Source organism: Pseudorca crassidens, chromosome 12 (assembly GCF_039906515.1).
Source record: "Pseudorca crassidens isolate mPseCra1 chromosome 12, mPseCra1.hap1, whole genome shotgun sequence".
In the NCBI taxonomy this organism is placed as follows: Eukaryota; Metazoa; Chordata; class Mammalia; order Artiodactyla; family Delphinidae; genus Pseudorca; species Pseudorca crassidens.
This window is the reverse complement of record NC_090307.1, coordinates 33,315,585-33,332,795: the sequence shown is the minus strand read 5'-3', so window position 1 is coordinate 33,332,795 and position 17,211 is coordinate 33,315,585.

The window sequence follows — 17,211 nt, the reverse complement described above, 5'->3', positions numbered from 1 at the left end:
ATAATGCCATTTGTAGCAACATGAATGGACTTAGAGATTATCAAGAGAAGAACAAATATCATATGAGATGACTTATATGTAGAATCTAAAAAAAATGATACAAATAAACTTATTTACAAAACAGTTACCAAAGGGGATGGAAAGAGAGATAAATTAGGTATTTGGGTTTAACATATACACACTACTATATATAAAATAAGTAAACGACAAGGACCTACTGTATAGCACAGGGAACTATACTCAATAACTTGTAATAACCCATAATGGAGAAGAATCTCAAAAAGAATATATATATATGTATATATATATATGTGTGTGTGTGTGTGTGTGTATTTATACACACGTATATATGTGTGTGTGTGTGTATAACTGAATCACTTTTCTGTACACTTGAAACTAACACAACATTGTAAATTTAACTATAATTAAATTAAAAATAAATAAATATTCCAATTAAAATGCAAAGATTATCAGACAATAAAAATAAATAGGTCAAGTAATAGACAAAAAAGAAACAAACAATATTTGATCCTCTGTAGATTACATCTAAAATAAAATGACACAGAAAGATAAAATTCAAAATATCAAGGAGATATGATATACCATGCAAATAGTAACTGAAACTTGTGTATATAAATTCATTGACTAAATAGACTTTAAGGTAAGATTTATTACTAGAGAAAAAGATGAGCATTTAATAATAATAAAAGTGACTAATTCAGGGGATAGATATAACTAACATAAATTTGTATGCTACCAAAATATAAAATAAAAGCAGAAATAAAGGGATAAATAGAAAAGCCTAAGTCAGAACCAGAGACTGAAAAACAACTGTCTTAGTATGGTACTGGCACAAAAACAGAAAGATAGATCAATGGAACAGGATAAAAAGTCCAGAGAAAAACCCACACACATATGGACACCTTATCTTTGATAAAGGTGGCAGGAATGTACAGTGGAAAAAGGACAGCCTCTTCAATAAGTGGTGCTGGGAAAACTGGACAGATACTTGTAAAAGTATGAGATTAGATCACTCCCTAACACCACACACAAAAATAAGCTCAAAATGGATTAAAGACCTAAATGTAAGGCCAGAAACTATCAAACTCTTAGAGGAAAACATAGGCGGAACACTCTATGACATAAATCACAGCAAGATCCTTTCTGACCCACCTCCTAGAGTAATGGAAATAAAAACAAAAATAAACAAATGGGACCTAATGAAACTTCAAAGCTTTTGCATAGCAAAGGAAACCATAAACAAGACCAAAAGACAACCCTCAGAATGGGAGAAAATATTTGCAAATGAAGCAACTGACAAAGGATTAATCTCCAAAATTTACAAGCAGCTCATGCAGCTCAATAACAAAAAAACAAACAACCCAATCCAAAAATGGGCAGAAGACCTAAATAGACATTTCTACAAAGAAGATATACAGACTGCCAACAAACACCTGAAAGAATGCTCAACATCATTAATCATTAGAGAAATGTAAATCAAAACTACAATGAGATATCATCTCACACCAGTCAGAATGGCCATCATCAAAAAATCTAGAAACAATAAATGCTGGAAAGGGTGTGGAGAAAAGGGAACACTCTTGCACTGCTGGTGGGAATGTGAATTGGTTCAGCCACTATGGAGAACAGTATGGAGTTTGCTTAAAAAACTACAAATAGAACTACCATATGACCCAGCAATCGCACTACTGGGCATATACCCTGAGAAAACCAAAATTCAAAACGAGTCATGTACCAAAATATTCATTGCAGCTCTATTTACAATAGCCCAGAGATGGAAACAACCTAAGTGCCCATCATCGGATGAATGGATAAAGAAGATGTGGCACATATATACAATGGAATATTACTCAGCCATAAAAAGGAATGAAATTGAGCTATTTGTAATGAGGTGGATAGACCTAGAGTCTGTCATACAGAGTGAAGTAAGTCAGAAAGAAAAAGACCAATACCATATGCTAACACATATATATGGAATTTAAGGGAAAAAAATGTCATGAAGAACCTAGGGGTAAGACAGGAATAAAGACACAGACTTACTGGAGAATGGACTTGAGGATATGGGGAGGGGGAAGGGTGAGCTGTGACAGGACGAGAGAGAGTCATGGACATATACACACTAACAAACTTAAGGTAGATAGCTAGTGGGAAGCAGCCGCATGACACAGGGATATCAGCTTGGTGCTTTGTTACCACCTGGAGAGGTGGGATAAGGAGGATGGGAGGGAGGGAGATGCAAGAGTGAAGAGATATGGGAACATTTGTATATGTATAACTGATTCACTTTGTTATAAAGCAGAAACTAACACACCATTGTAAAGCAATTATACCCCAATAAAGATGTTAAAAAAAATAACTGTCTTTACAAACTGATAGACAAACTGACAATGAATCAGTAGATAGATAGAGAAATTGAAAAATACTGTTATCAAAATGATCTAGTTAGGTCACAAAAAATGTAGAACACATTTTTAATAACCATGCAAATTTTACAATAATGGATAATATGTTGGATCATAAATCAAATAAAATATAAAACAAATTAAAACATACAGAATATCTTCACTGATTGTAATGAATCAAAATAGAAACTAAAAACGAATGTTTGAAAATTAAAATCCCTAAATTTTCAAAAATTTTAAGAAAATATTTCTGAATACTCTAATGGTCAATAAAAAAGTAACATTAGAAAATATGTTAAATAATCACTAAAGAAAACAATATATCAAAATTTGTGGCATGCAGTTAATGAAGTACTTTCAGAGAAATTATTGCCTTCAAGACCTATTTGTAAAATTATAAGGTTTTTCATAAAGAAACGTTTTAAAAATATTGCAAATGAAGCACAAATAAGAGTAGAAGGAAGAAAAGTATACATGAGAACAAAAACTCTATTAAATCAAAAACAAGGTACAAGAGTCTTAAAAAGTTTATATCACTACACATACTTAAAATATCAATAGATAATAAAAGTGGAATATAAATACTTATATGTCAATAAATATGAAATTTTAGGTAAAATTAAAAATTGCTCAGAGAAAACATAACTTTAAAAATCTGATACAAGAACAAATTAGAAAATCTGAATAATTTCAATTTTTAAAAAATCAATCCATTTTAAAAAACAAGTTGGCCAAAAAAAAAAGTTGGTCAATGTAAATTATCACATTAACATAATAATAATATAATCATCTTAATACATTCAAATTTTTAATCAACTTCAATACCTAATCGTTATTTTAAAAAACCTAAAATATCCCAAAACCTCTTAACAAACTAAAAATAGAAAAGAACATTCTTAATCTGATAAAAAATATTATCTACAAAATTATTGAGACTAGTTGAATGTTTATCCCAGAGATAAGGAACAAAATTAAAATGTCTGCTATCACCAATTCAGTTCAAAAGTATCCTAAAGGCCTTACTCAGTGCAGTAAAGAAAGAAAAAATGAACTCAGAAGTAGACAACATAACTGTATAGGTAGAACATACAGAAGAATTCAAAAATAAATGCCTGGAATTAATAGGTGCCATTAGATAAGATTTGGGGTAGCATATCAATATAAACACTTCAATTGTATTTTGATATAGTGGCAACAAACAAGTGGAAATGAAATTTAAAACACCATTCATAATAGCATCAAATACTTAGGATTAATCTAATAATAAGCGTGTATATCTCTACTCTGAAAATTACAAAAATTACCAAGAGAAATTAAAGAAGACCTAAATAAATGGAGAGGTAGAACATGTTCATGTATTGGAAGATTCAATAGTGTAAATATTTCAATCTCTTCTAAATTGATCCAAAGATTTAACCCAATCTGAATCAATACTCCAGCAGTCATTTATTTTGGCATGTGGAAACTGACAATCTAATTCTAAAACGGACAAAAACATCAAAGAAGAAACAGAACAAAGATGGAGAATTTATACTAGCAGGGCATATTATAAAGCTATATTATTAAAACAGCCTGGCAATTATGTAAAGGTAGCTAAATGAATCAATGGGACAGAAAAGAGATCCCAGAAACAGAGCTACACATACAGGATCACCTGATGAGAAAGGCACCACACCAGTGCAGGAGGAGGGGATGGGAGGAGAGAAATTATGGTCTTTTCAGGAAATAGTGCTGTATCAAGTACATATCTGTATGGAAAAAAGTTTCTAAACATTGATATTTTCCTCTTACCAAAAACAATTTTAAGTAAATTGCAAAACTAAAGGTGAAAGTAAAGCAATATTGTGTCTAAATCACCATATAGTCTGTCATAATATTTAGATGAGCAAATATTTCTTAAATTTATGAGAAATCATCAAAATGAAGTAAAAAGATCAATGAATTGGGCTTCATTAAAAATTAAGAATCATCTATTCATTTGAGGATACTGTATAAGAGAGAGAAAGGAAAAGTATGGTGTGGGAGAAGGTATTTGTTATACTTACCTGACAAATAATTTGTATCCAGAATACATGAAGAATGCCCACAAATCAATAATAAAAACGCAGACAAAGCCTCAAATATGGCTGATCTGAATGGGTACCTCCCAAAACAAAATACTGAAATGTGATAGACTTCTGAACAGTGTTCAAATTCAGTAGTCATTTTAGAAATGCAAATGAAAATCACAATGAAATACAATATATAATCAACAGAATAGCAAAAATTAAAATACATATATAAGTACAGTGACAATATCCAGTATTAATGAGAATATGTAGAATTTGTAATTTTTATACACTGCTGACCAGAGTGTAAATTGGTAGAGCTATATGGAAAACTGCTTGGCAATATCCTCTGAAGCTGAGAATACCTTATGCTCCCCAAACTTCAATACTTGGTAAATGCCCAAAAAGAATGTTGCATATGTGCAAAAGACATACTAGGAAGATTAGTAGCAGCAGAATTCATAATAGCCTCAAACTAGAACCAACCCTAAAGTAATTGATGATAGAATGAATAAGTTGTGTTATAGTCATAGAACAGAATAAGGTAAACAATAGAAAAGAACAAATGATAGCTACACAAAAAAGCATGAATGAGTCTCAAAAATATATCACTGAGGTAAAGAAACCAGGTATAAAAAAAGTGCATTTCATGTAATTCCATTTATGAAATTTCAAATAAACCAAAACCACTCTGTGAAGATAGAAGTCAGAATATGACTACAGAATATGGGAGGGGACCAGAGCGCAGACAGCAGAAGCAAGAAGAACTACAAAATATAGTCACCTAATCTATGACAAAGGAGACAAGGATATACAATGGAGAAAAGAAAAAATGAACAGACCAAACACAAGTAATGAAATTGAAACTGTGATTAAAAATCTTCCAACAAACAAAAGTCCAGGACTAGATGGCTCAACAGGTGAATTCTATCAAACATTTAGAGAAGAGCTAACACCCATTCTTCTCAAACTCTCCCAAAATGTTGCAGTGGAAGGAACACTCCCAAGCTCATTCTATGTGACCACCATCACCCTGATACCAAAACCAGAAAGAGATACTACAAAAAAAAGACAATTACAGACCAATATCACTGATGAATATAGATACAAAAATCTTCAACGAAATACTACCAAACAGAATCCAACAACACATTTAAAGGATCATACACCATGCTCAAGTGAGATTTAACCCAGGAATGCAAGGATTCTTCAATATGCACAAGTCAATCAATGTGATACACCATATTAACAAACTGAAGAATAAAAACCATATGAGGGCTTCCCTGGTGGTGCAGTGGTTGACAGTCTGCTTGTGGATGCAGGGGACACGGGTTCGTGCCCCGGTATGGGAAGATCCCACATGTTGCGGAGCAGCTGGGCCCATGAGCCATGGCCACTGAACCAGTGCACCCGGACCCTGTGCTCCGCAACAGGAGAGGCCACAGCAGTGAGAGGCCCATGTACCGCAAAATAAATAAATAAATAAATAAAAATTAAAAAAATAAAAAATTATATTCTTAATAGATGCAGAGAAAGATTTTGACAAAATTAAACACCCATTTATGATAAAAACTCTCCAGAATGTGGGCATAGAGAGCACCTACCTCAACATAATAAAGGTCATATACGACAAAACCACAGCAAACATCATTCTCAAAGGTGAAACACTGAAAGCATTAGCACTGAGATCACGAACAAGGCAAGGATGTCCACTCTCACCACTGTTATTAAACATAGTTTTGGAAGTCCTAGCCATGGCAATCAGAGAGGAGAAAGAAATTAAAAGAATACAAATTGGAAAAGAAGTAAAACTGTCACTGCAGATGACATGATACTATACATAAAGAACCCTAAAGATGCCACAAGAAAACTACTAGAGCTAATCAATGAATTTGGTAAAGTTGCAGGATACAAAATTAATGCACAGAAATCTCTTGCATTCCTATAGACTAACAATGAAAGATCAGAAAATGAAATTAAGGAAGCACTCCCATTTACCATTGCAACAAAAAATATCAAATACCTAGGATTAAACCTACCTAGGAAGGTAAAAAACCTGTACTCAGAAAACTAAAAGACTGATGAAAGAAATCAAAGATGACACAAACAGATGGAGAGATATACCATGTTCTTGGATTGGAAGAATCAATATTGTGAAAATGATTATACTACACAAATCAATCTACAGATTCAATGCAATCCCTATCAAATTACCAATGGCATTTTTCACAGAACTAGAACAAAAAATCTTAAAATTTGTATGGAGACACAGAAGAGCCTGAATAGCCAAAGCAGTATTGAGGGAAGAAAATGGAGCTGGAGGAATCAGGCTCCCTGAATTCAGACTATACTACAAAGCTACAGTAATCAAGACAATAAGGTACTGACACAAAACAGAAATATAGATCAATGCAACAGGATAGAAAGCCCAGAGATAAACACACACACTGATGGCCACCTAATCTATGACAAAAGAGACAAGGATACACAATGGAGAAAAGACAGTCTCTTCAGTAAGTTGTGCTGGGAAAACTGGACAGCTACATGTAAAAGAATGAAATTAGAACACTCCCTAACATCATATACAAAAGTAAACTCAAAATGGATTAAAGACCTAAATGTAAGACTACACACTATAAAACTCTTAGAGGAACACATGGGAAGTACACCAACTGACAAAAATCACAGCAAGATCTTTTTTGACCCACCTCCTAGAGTAATGGAAATAAAAACAAAAATAAAGAAATGGGACCTAATGAAACTTAAAAGCTTTTGCACAGCAAAGGAAACCATAAACTTGACAAAAAGACAACCCTCAGAATGGAAGAAAATATTTGCAAATGAAGCAACTGACAAAGGATTAATCTCCAAAGTTTACAAGCAGCTCATGCAGGTCAATATCCAGACAACAAACAACCCGATCCAAAAATGGGCAGAAGACCTAAATAGACATTTCTCCGAAGAAAATATACAGATTGCCAGGAAACACATGAAAGGATGCTCAACATCACTAATTATTAGAAAAATGCAAATAAAAACTACAATGAATTATAACCTAACACCATTTTGTTAGATTGGGCATAATCAGAAAACCTATAAACAACAAATGCTGGAGAGTGTGTGGAGAAAGAGGAACCCTCTTGGACTGTTGGTGGGAATATAAATTGATACAGCCACTATGGAAAACAGTATGGAGGTTCCTTAAAAAGCTAAAAATAGAATTACCATACGACCTAGCAATTCCACTACTGGGGATATACCCAGAGAAAACCATAATTCAAAAAGACACATGCACCTTAATGTTCTTTGCAGCACTATTTACAATAGCCAGGTCATGGAAGCAACCTAAATGCCTACTGACAGATGAATGGATAATGAAGATGATGTGGTACATATATACACTGGAATATTACTCAGCCATGAAAAGGAATGAAACTATGTCATTTGTAGAGATGTGGATGGATCTAGAGACAGTCATACAGAGTGAAGTAAGTCAGAAAGAGAAAAGCAAATGTCTTATATTAATGCATATATATGGAATCTAGAAAAAATGGTAAAGATGATCCAGTTTGCAAGGCAGAATTAGAGACACAGATGTAGAGAACAAATGTATGGACAACAATGGGAGAAAGTGGAGGGGGTGGTGGTGGTGGGATGAATTGGGAGATTTAGATTGACAGATATACACTAATATGTATAAAATAGATAACTAATAAAAGCCTTCTGTATAAAAAATAATAATAAAAAAAGAAAATGGGAGGGTGTAGTGAATCTTGGAGGCAATAAAATAGGGAGCTTTTCAGGCTCTGGAAATGCTCTGTCTCTTTATTTGGGTGGTGATTACATAGGTGGTTTAACTTTGTAAAAATGCACTGAATGCACACTGATGTTCATTGCAACACTATTTACAATAACCAGAAAAAGGAAGCAATCTAAATGTCCACTGACAAAGGAATGGATAAACAGGCTGTGATACATATATACAATGGAATATTACTCAGCCATAAAAAGTAACAAAATAGTGTCATTTGCAGAGATGTGGATGGACCTAGAGACTGTCATACAGAGTCAAGTAAGTCAGAAGGAGAAAAACAAATATCATATAATATTGAGTATAGGTGGAATGTAGAAAAATGGTACAGATGAACTTATTTGCAAAGCAGAAATAGAATCACAAATGTAGAAAACAAACTTATGGTTACCAAGGGGGAAAGAAGAGGGTGGGATGATTGAGAGATTGGGATTGACAGATATACACTAATATGTATAAAATAGATAACTAATGAGAACCTACTGTATAGCACAGGGAACTGTATTCAGTTCTCTGTGGTGACTTAAATGGGAAGGAAATCTATAAAAGAGAGGCTATATATATACATATAGCTGATTCACTTTGCTGCACAGCAGAAACTAACACATCATTGTAAAGCATCTATACTCCAATAAAAATTAATTTTAAAATAAATAAATAAATAAAATGCATTGAGTTGTATGCTTAGGTTTTGTGTCCTTAGTGAATGTATGATATACTTCATTAAAACATAGTTTAACGTCTCACACACACACACACACACACACACACACACACACACACACACACACACACACACACCCCTCCGAGGAAAAGGTAGGTGCCTTTAGTTATCAATTACAGTTCTGGTCCTTCACTACAAATGTAGCATATGATCATGCACATTCTCTCTCCATCTCTCTCTTTTCCTCTCTCTCTCTTCCTTTTTCCATTTTTTGCTCCTCTCCTCACTTATCATGCTATTGAATCCCTGTCTAATGCTTTTAGGTTTTTCCCATCACCTTATATTACTTCTGGAGGTACCACTTTTTCTTCGTCTTCACAAGGACCTTACATTTGGTGACCTAACTGTACTGCCCAGTTCTCAGTAGTCCCAAAATATATGCAATAGAATGTTTAATATTTCTTTTCACTTAACACAAGCTTTTATGAGACTGTTAACATAGGAATTATAATAGGTAAGTAAGGTTAACCTCCATTTATATCTCTAGTTATGTGAGTTCCACTTTGTAGTCATTTCAAATGCTTGGAGGAGGCTCATTAACTTTACAAGGTAAGACTAGATTTACAGAACAAATACATATATGGAGAAAGCAACACCTGCAGGTTCTGTTTATATTGGAGGTTTTCTGTTGCCATTTCCTCACTCTAATGCAGATGCATTTTACAGGATTATTTTTTATTTTTTTTCTTTTTTACATCTTTATTGAAGTATAATTTCTTTACAATGGTGTGTTAGTTTCTGCTTTATAACAAAGTGAACCAGTTATACATATACAAATGTTCCCATATCTCCTCCCTCTTGCATCTCCCTCCCTCCCACCCTCCCTATCCCACCCCTTTATGTGGTCACAAAGCACTAAGCTGATCTCCCTGTGCTATGCAGCTGCTTCCCACTAGCTATCTATTTTAGTTTTGGTAGTGTATATATGTCCATGCCTCTCTCTCGCTTTGTCACAGCTTACCCTTCCCCCTCCTCATATCCTCAAGTCTGTTCTCCAGTAGGTCTGTGTCTTTATTCCTGTCTTACCCCTAGGTTCTTCATGACAATTTTTTTTCTTAAATTCCATATATATGTGTTAGCATACGGTATTTGTCTTTCTCTTTCTGACTTACTTCACTCTGTATGACAGACTCTAGGTCTATCCACCTCATTACAGATAGCTCAATTTCGTTTCTTTTTATGGCTGAGTAATATTCCACTGTATATATGTACCACATCTTCTTTATCCATTCATCCGATGATGGACACTTAGGTTGTTTCAATCTCCAGGCTATTGTAAATAGAGCTGCAATGAATATTTTGGTACATGACTCTTTTGGAATTATGGTTTTCTCAGGGTATATACCCAGCAGTGGGATTGCTGGGTCATATGGTAGTTCTATTTGTAGTTTTTTAAGCAAACTCCATACTGTTCTCCATAGTGGCTGTACCAATTCACACTCCCACCAGCAGTTCAAGAGGGTTCCCTTTCTCCACACTCTCTCCAGCATTTATTGTTTCTAGATATTTTAATGATGGCCATTCTGACTGGTGTGAAATGATATCTCATTGTAGTTTTGATTTGCATTTCTCTAATGATGTTGAGCATTCTTTCATGTGTTTGTTGGCAGTCTGTGTATCTTTTTTGGAGAAATGTCTGTTTAGGTCTTCTGCCCATTTTTGGATTGGATTGTTTGTTTTTTTGTTATTGAGCTGCATGAGCTGCTTGTAAATTTTGGAGATTAATTCTTTGTCAGTTGCTTCATTAGCAAATATTTTCTCCCATTCTGAGGGTTGTCTTTTGCTCTTGTTTATGGTTTCCTTTACTCTGCAAAAGCTTTGACGTTTCATTAGGTTCCGTTTGTTTATTTTTATTTCCATTTCTATAGGAGGTGGGTCAAAAAGTATCTTGTTGTGATTTATGTCATAGAGTGTTCTGCCTATGTTTTCCTCTAAGAGTTTGATAGTTTCTGGCCTTACATTTAGGTCTTTAATACATTTTGAGCTTATTTTTGTGTATGGTGTTAGAGAGTGATCTTATCTCATACTTTTACATGTAGCTGTCCAGTTTTCCCAGCACCACTTATTGAAGAGGCTGTCCTTTCTCCACTGTACATTCCTGCCTCCTTTATCAAAGATGCGGTGACCATATTTGCTTGGGTTTATCTCTGGGTTTTCTATCCTGTTCCATTGATCGATCTTCCTGATTTTGTGCCAGTACCATACTGTCTTGATTACTGCGGCTTTGTAGTATAGTCTGAACTCAGGGATCCTGATTCCTCCAATTCCTTTTTTTTTTTTTCTCAAGATTGCTTTTGCTTTCAGGGTCATTTGTGTTTCCATACAAATTGTGAAATTTTTATTCAACTTCTGTGAAAAATGCCAGTGATAGTTTGATAGGGATTGCATTGAATCTATAGATTGCTTTGGGTATTAGAGTCATTTTCGCAATGTTGATTCCTCCAACACAAGAACATGGTATATCTCTCCGTCTATTTGTATCATCGTTAATTTCTTTCATCAGTGTCTTATAATTTTCTGCATACAGGTCTTTTGTCTCCTTAGGTAGGTTTATTCCTAGATATTTTATTTTATTTGTTTTGCAATGGTAAATGGGAGTGTTTTCTTCATTTCACTTGCAGATTTTTCATCATTATTATATAGGAATGCCAGAGATTTCTGTGCATTAATTTTGTATCCTGCTACTTTACCAAATTCATTGATTAGCTCTAGTAGTTTTCTGGTAGCATCTTTAGAATTCTCTATGTATAGTACCATGTCATCTGCAAACAGTGACAGCTTTATTCCTTCTTTTCTGATTTGGATTCATTTTATTTCCTTTTCTTCTCTGATTGCTGTGGCTAAAACTTCCAAAACTGTGTTGAACAAGAGTGGTGAGAGTGGGCAACCTTGTCTTATTCCTGACCTTAGTGGAAATGCTTTCAGTTTTTCACCATTGAGGCCGATGTTGGCTGTGGTTTTGTCAGATATGGCCTTTATTATGTTGATGAAATTTCCCTCTATGCCTACTTTCTGGAGGGCTTCTATCATAAATGGGTGTTGAACTTTGTCAGAAGTTTTCTCTGCATGTATTGAGATGATCATTTCGTTTTTCTCCTTCAATTTGTTAATATAGTGTATCGCATTGATTGATTTGCATATATTGAAGAATCCTTGCATTCCTCGAATAAACCCCACTTGATCACGGTGTATGATCCTTTTAATGTGCTGTTGGATTCTGTTTGCTAGTATTTTGTTGAGGATTTTTCATCTATGTTCATCAGTGATATTGGCCTGTAGTTTTCTTTCTTTGTGACATCCTTGTCTGGTTTTGGTATCAGGGTGATGGTGACCTTGTAGGATGAGTTTGGGAGTGTTCCTCCCTCTGCTATATTTTGGAAGAGTTTGAGAAGGATAGATCTTAGCTGTTCTCTAAATGTTTGATAGAATTCGCCTGTGAAGCCACCTGGTCCTGGGCTTTTGTTTGTTGGAAGATTTTTAATCACAGTTTCAATTTCAGTGCTTGTGATTGGTCTGTTCATATTTTCTATTTCTCCCTGATTCAGTCTTGGTACATTGTGCATTTCTAAGAATTTGTCCATTTCTTCCAGGTTATCCATTTTATTGGCATAGAGTTGCTTGTAGTAGTCTGTCATGATCTTTTGTATTTCTGCAGAGTCAGTTGTTACTTCTGCTTTTTCATTTCTAATTCTATTGATTTGAGTCTTCTCGCTTTTTCTTGATAAGTCTTGCTAATGGTTTATCAATTTTTCTTATCTTCTCAAAGAACCAGCTTTTAGTTTTATTGATCTTTGCTATCATTCCTTTCATTTCTTTTTCATTTATTTCTGATCTGATGTTTATGATTTCTTTCCTTCTGCTAACTTTGGGGTTTTTTTGTTCTTCTCTCTCTAATTGTGTTAGTTGCAAGGTTAGGTTGTTTATTTGAGGTGTTTACTGTTTCTTAAGGTAGGATTGTATTGCTATAAACTTCCCTCTTAGAACTGCTTTTGCTGCATCCCATAGTTTTTGGGTCATCGTGTCTCCATTGTCCTTTGTTTCTAGGTATTTTTTGATTTCCTCTTTGATTTCTTCAGTGATCATTTCGTTATTAAGTAGTGTATTGTTTCACCTCCATGTGTTTGTATTTTTTACAGATCTTTTTCTGTAATAGATATCTAGTCTCATAGCATTGTTGTCAGAAAAGATGCTTGATATGATTTCAATTTTCTTAAATTTACCAAGGCTTGATTAGTGACCCAAGATATGATCTATCCTGGAGAATGTTCCATGAGTACTTGAGAAAAATGTGTATTCTATTGTTTTTGGATGGAATGTCCTATAAATATCAATTAAGTCCATCTTGTTTAATGTATCATTTAAAGCTTGTGTTTCCTTTTTTATTTTCATTTTAGATGATCTGTCCATTGTTGAAAATGGAGTGTTAAAGTTCCCTACTGTAGATTTCTCCTTTTATGTCTGTTAGTATTTGCCTTATGTACTGAGGTGCTCCTATGTTGGGTGCAAAAATATTTACAATTGTTATATCTTCTTCTTGGATCCATCCCTTGATCATTATTTAGTGTCCTTCTTTTACTCTTCTAATAGTCTTTATTTTAAAGTCTATTTTGTCTTATATGAGAATTGCTACTCCAGCTTTCTTTTGGTTTCCATTTGTGTGGAATATCTTTTTCCATCTCTTTACTTTCAGTCTGTATGTCTCTCTAGGTCTGAAGTGGGTCTCCTGTAGACAGCATATATATGGGTCTTGTTTTTTTATCCATTCAGCCAATCTGTGTCTTTTGGTTGGAGCATTTAATCCATCTACATTTAAGGTAATTATTGAAATGTATGTTCCTATTCCCATTTTGTTAATTGTTTTGGGGTCATTATTGTAGGTCTTTTCCTTCTCTTCTGTTTCTTGACTAGAGAAGTTCCTTTAACATTTGTTGTAAAGCTGATTTGGTGGTGCTGAACTCTCTCAGCTTTTGCTTGTCTGTAAAGGTTTTAATTTCTCCATCAACCCTGAATGAGATCCTTGCTGGGTAGAATAATCTTGGTTGTAGGTTTTTCTCCTTCATAACTTTAAATATGTCCTGCCAGTCCCTCCTGGCTTGCAGATTTTCTGCTGAAAGTCCAGTTGTTAACCTTATGGGGATTCCCTTATATGTTATTTGTGTTTTTTCCCTTGCTGCTTTTAATATGTTTTCTTTGTGTTTAATTTTTGACAGTTTGATTAATATGTGTCTTGGCGTGTTTCTCCTTGGATTTATCCTGTATGGGACTCTCTATGCTTCCTGGACTTGATTAACTATTTCCTTTCCCATATTAGGGAATTTTTCAACTCTAATCTCTTCAAATATTTTCTCAGTTCCTTTCTTTTTCTCTTCCTCTTCTGGAACCCCCATAATTCAAGTGTTGGTGTTTTTAATGTTGTCCCAGAAGTCTCTGCAACTGTCCTCAGTTCTTTTCATTATTTTTTTCTTTATGCTGCTCTGCAGTATTTATTTCCACCATTTTTTCTTCCATGTCACTTATCCGTTCTTCTGTCTCAGTTATTCGGCTATTGATCCCTTCTAGAGTAATTTTAATTTCATTTATTGTGTTGTTCATCATTGATTGTTTCATCTTTAGTTCTTCTAGGTCCTTGTTAAATGTTTCTTGCATTTTTCCTATTCTATTTCCAAGATTTTGTATCATCCTTACTTTCATTATTCTGAATTGTTTTTCAGGTAGACTGCCTATTTCCTCTTCACTTGTTAGGTCTGGTTGGTTTTTATCTTGCTCTTTCATCTGCTGTGTGTTTTTCTGTGTTCTCATTTTGCTTATCTTACTGTGTTTGGGGTCTCCTTTTTTGCAGGCTGCAGGTTCATAATTCCCGTTGTTTTGGTGTCTGTCCCCAGTGGCGAAAGTTGGTTCAGTGGGTTGTGTAGGTCCTGGTGGAGAGGACTAGTTCCTGTGTTCTGGTGTTCTGGTGGATGAAGCTGGATCTTGTCTCTCTCGTGGGCAGGTCCACGTCTGGTGGTGTCTTTTGGTGTGTCTGTGGACACACAGGCAGCCTCTCTTCTAATGAGTGTGGTTCTGTTCCTGTCTTGCTAGTTTTTTGGCATAGGGTGTCCAGCACTGTAGCTTGTTGATCGTTGAGTGAAGCTGGGGGCTGGTGTTGCGATGGAGATCTCTGGGAGATTTTCGCCATTTGATATTATGTGGAGCTGTGAGGTCTCTTGTGGACCAGTGTCCTGAAGTTGGCTCTCCCACCTCAGAGCCACAGCACTGACTCCTGGCTGCAGTATCAAGAGCCTTTCATCGACACGGCTACCCCAAGGTCCAGCAGAGGCAACAGATGGTGTCCAGACATCAAGTGAAGGAGGCTCACATGCTTATATCATAGGCATCCGCCTGAGGGACAGGTGCCTAATTAGCACATTAATCTAGGAGTTCTGCCTGTATATTAGAATACTGTTTCTTCTCTTCTGCTAATGTTGGAGGGCCTCCTGCAGAGGCAGAGGATGGCTCTGTCTCACCATGAGGACAAGGAAACTGGCAGCAGAAGTTCTGGGAAGTACTACTTGGCATGAAACCTTCCAGAGTTTCACAGGATTACTTTTTATGGAAGAAAATGGACAGGCAATAAAATGCAGATGGCAAGGTTCCTCTTCCATCAGGCACTCAGGTGAGAGGATGCACCCAAAGACTCTGAATTTTATGAGGGGTTAATGCAATTAATGTATTTTACATTATTTTGAATAACAAACAACATTGTCCCAAACCTCTGTTTCAGGTAGCATATTTTCTAAACAAATTCACATCTTTTAAGTAAACTTTAAAAACAAGTATAAGATTATTCTTAGTTCTAAATTATTTTTATCTGCTTTAACTAGTTCTTCTTTCCAGAGACTAGACCATGAAATAATTAAATTGAGTGTTTCTTATTTTCATTCAGCTTTGACTAGTGCTTAATTCTAAAGCTTAACTATTTTGAGCATATGATGAAGGAAAAAGCTGTGACTATTATGCAGTCATCCTTCACTATTATCAAGTATTATCTAATAAGCATTCAATCATTAGAAGTAGGAAAATATACAGAATACATAAATGCCAGTCAAATGAATACATAGGGTATATTTCAATAGTACCCACTACTATGCGTAAAATTTATGAGATATTAATAGGCAATTGGTTACCACGTGAAGTTGTGTTTTTCTTACGTTGAAGTAGTGTGTGACACATATGTCTCTATTGCATGCTGTCTGCCCACAGTACTAAATATTTCAAGTTCCATTCATGGGCATATGGTAGGATTTCACTTCCTTACACCCTTGATATAAGGTTTGAACATGTGACTTGTTTTACCAGTAAAAATGTGAGCAGAAGTGCTGCATAGCACTTCCATGTGGAAAACATTGAGTCAGTGTGAGACTTACAATCCTTTCTTTCTCTTTGCCAAGATACAGCTATGTTCCAGAAGGTGTTTGCTCTGGAAGCCTGCATCTGGGAGTGCATAGGATGCCTAGACAATCTATGATAACCAGGTTGCTTCAGTGAGAAATAAATATTTGTGGTTTTAAGCTGCTTAAATTCACAGATTATATGTAACCAAAATTTTAACACAGTACATCTTGATTGTGGTACACCCTGAGCCTAGAATGATGTCTGCTTTATCATAGGTGCTCAACAATCTTTACTAAACTCAACAGTTGGACTGAGGAAAATACTTTAGTTACTGAGGAAAATACACAGATGCATAAAAGAAAAGAAGTTCATGTGACATGAGTTTGAAGCTGCTAGATCAGGGGTCCCCAACCCCCAGACTGTGGACCGGAACTGGTCTGTGGCCCATTAGGAACCTGGCTGCACAGCAGGAGATGAGTAGCAGGTGAGCAAGTGAAGCTTTGTCTGTCACTTCCAATCACTCCCCATTGCTTGCATTACTGCCTGAACTATCCTCCTTCCCCCATCTGTCCATGGAAAAATTGTCCTCCACAAAACCAGTCCCTGGTGACAAAAAGTGTTGGGGGCCGTTGCACTAGGTGACATATTGTGGGGCTCCGACAAGCTCCAGTTCTTTATGTCTCAGCACAGAAAGAATTCAGTGAGAGGCAAAGTGATAGATAAGTGATCTATTAGAATAGGATGATTGTGAGGCTTACAAGTGGGTGGATGAGAGGGTGCCATGCCCCGAGAACTTAGTGGGCTACAGTTTTATAATCAAAGGAAAATTTTATA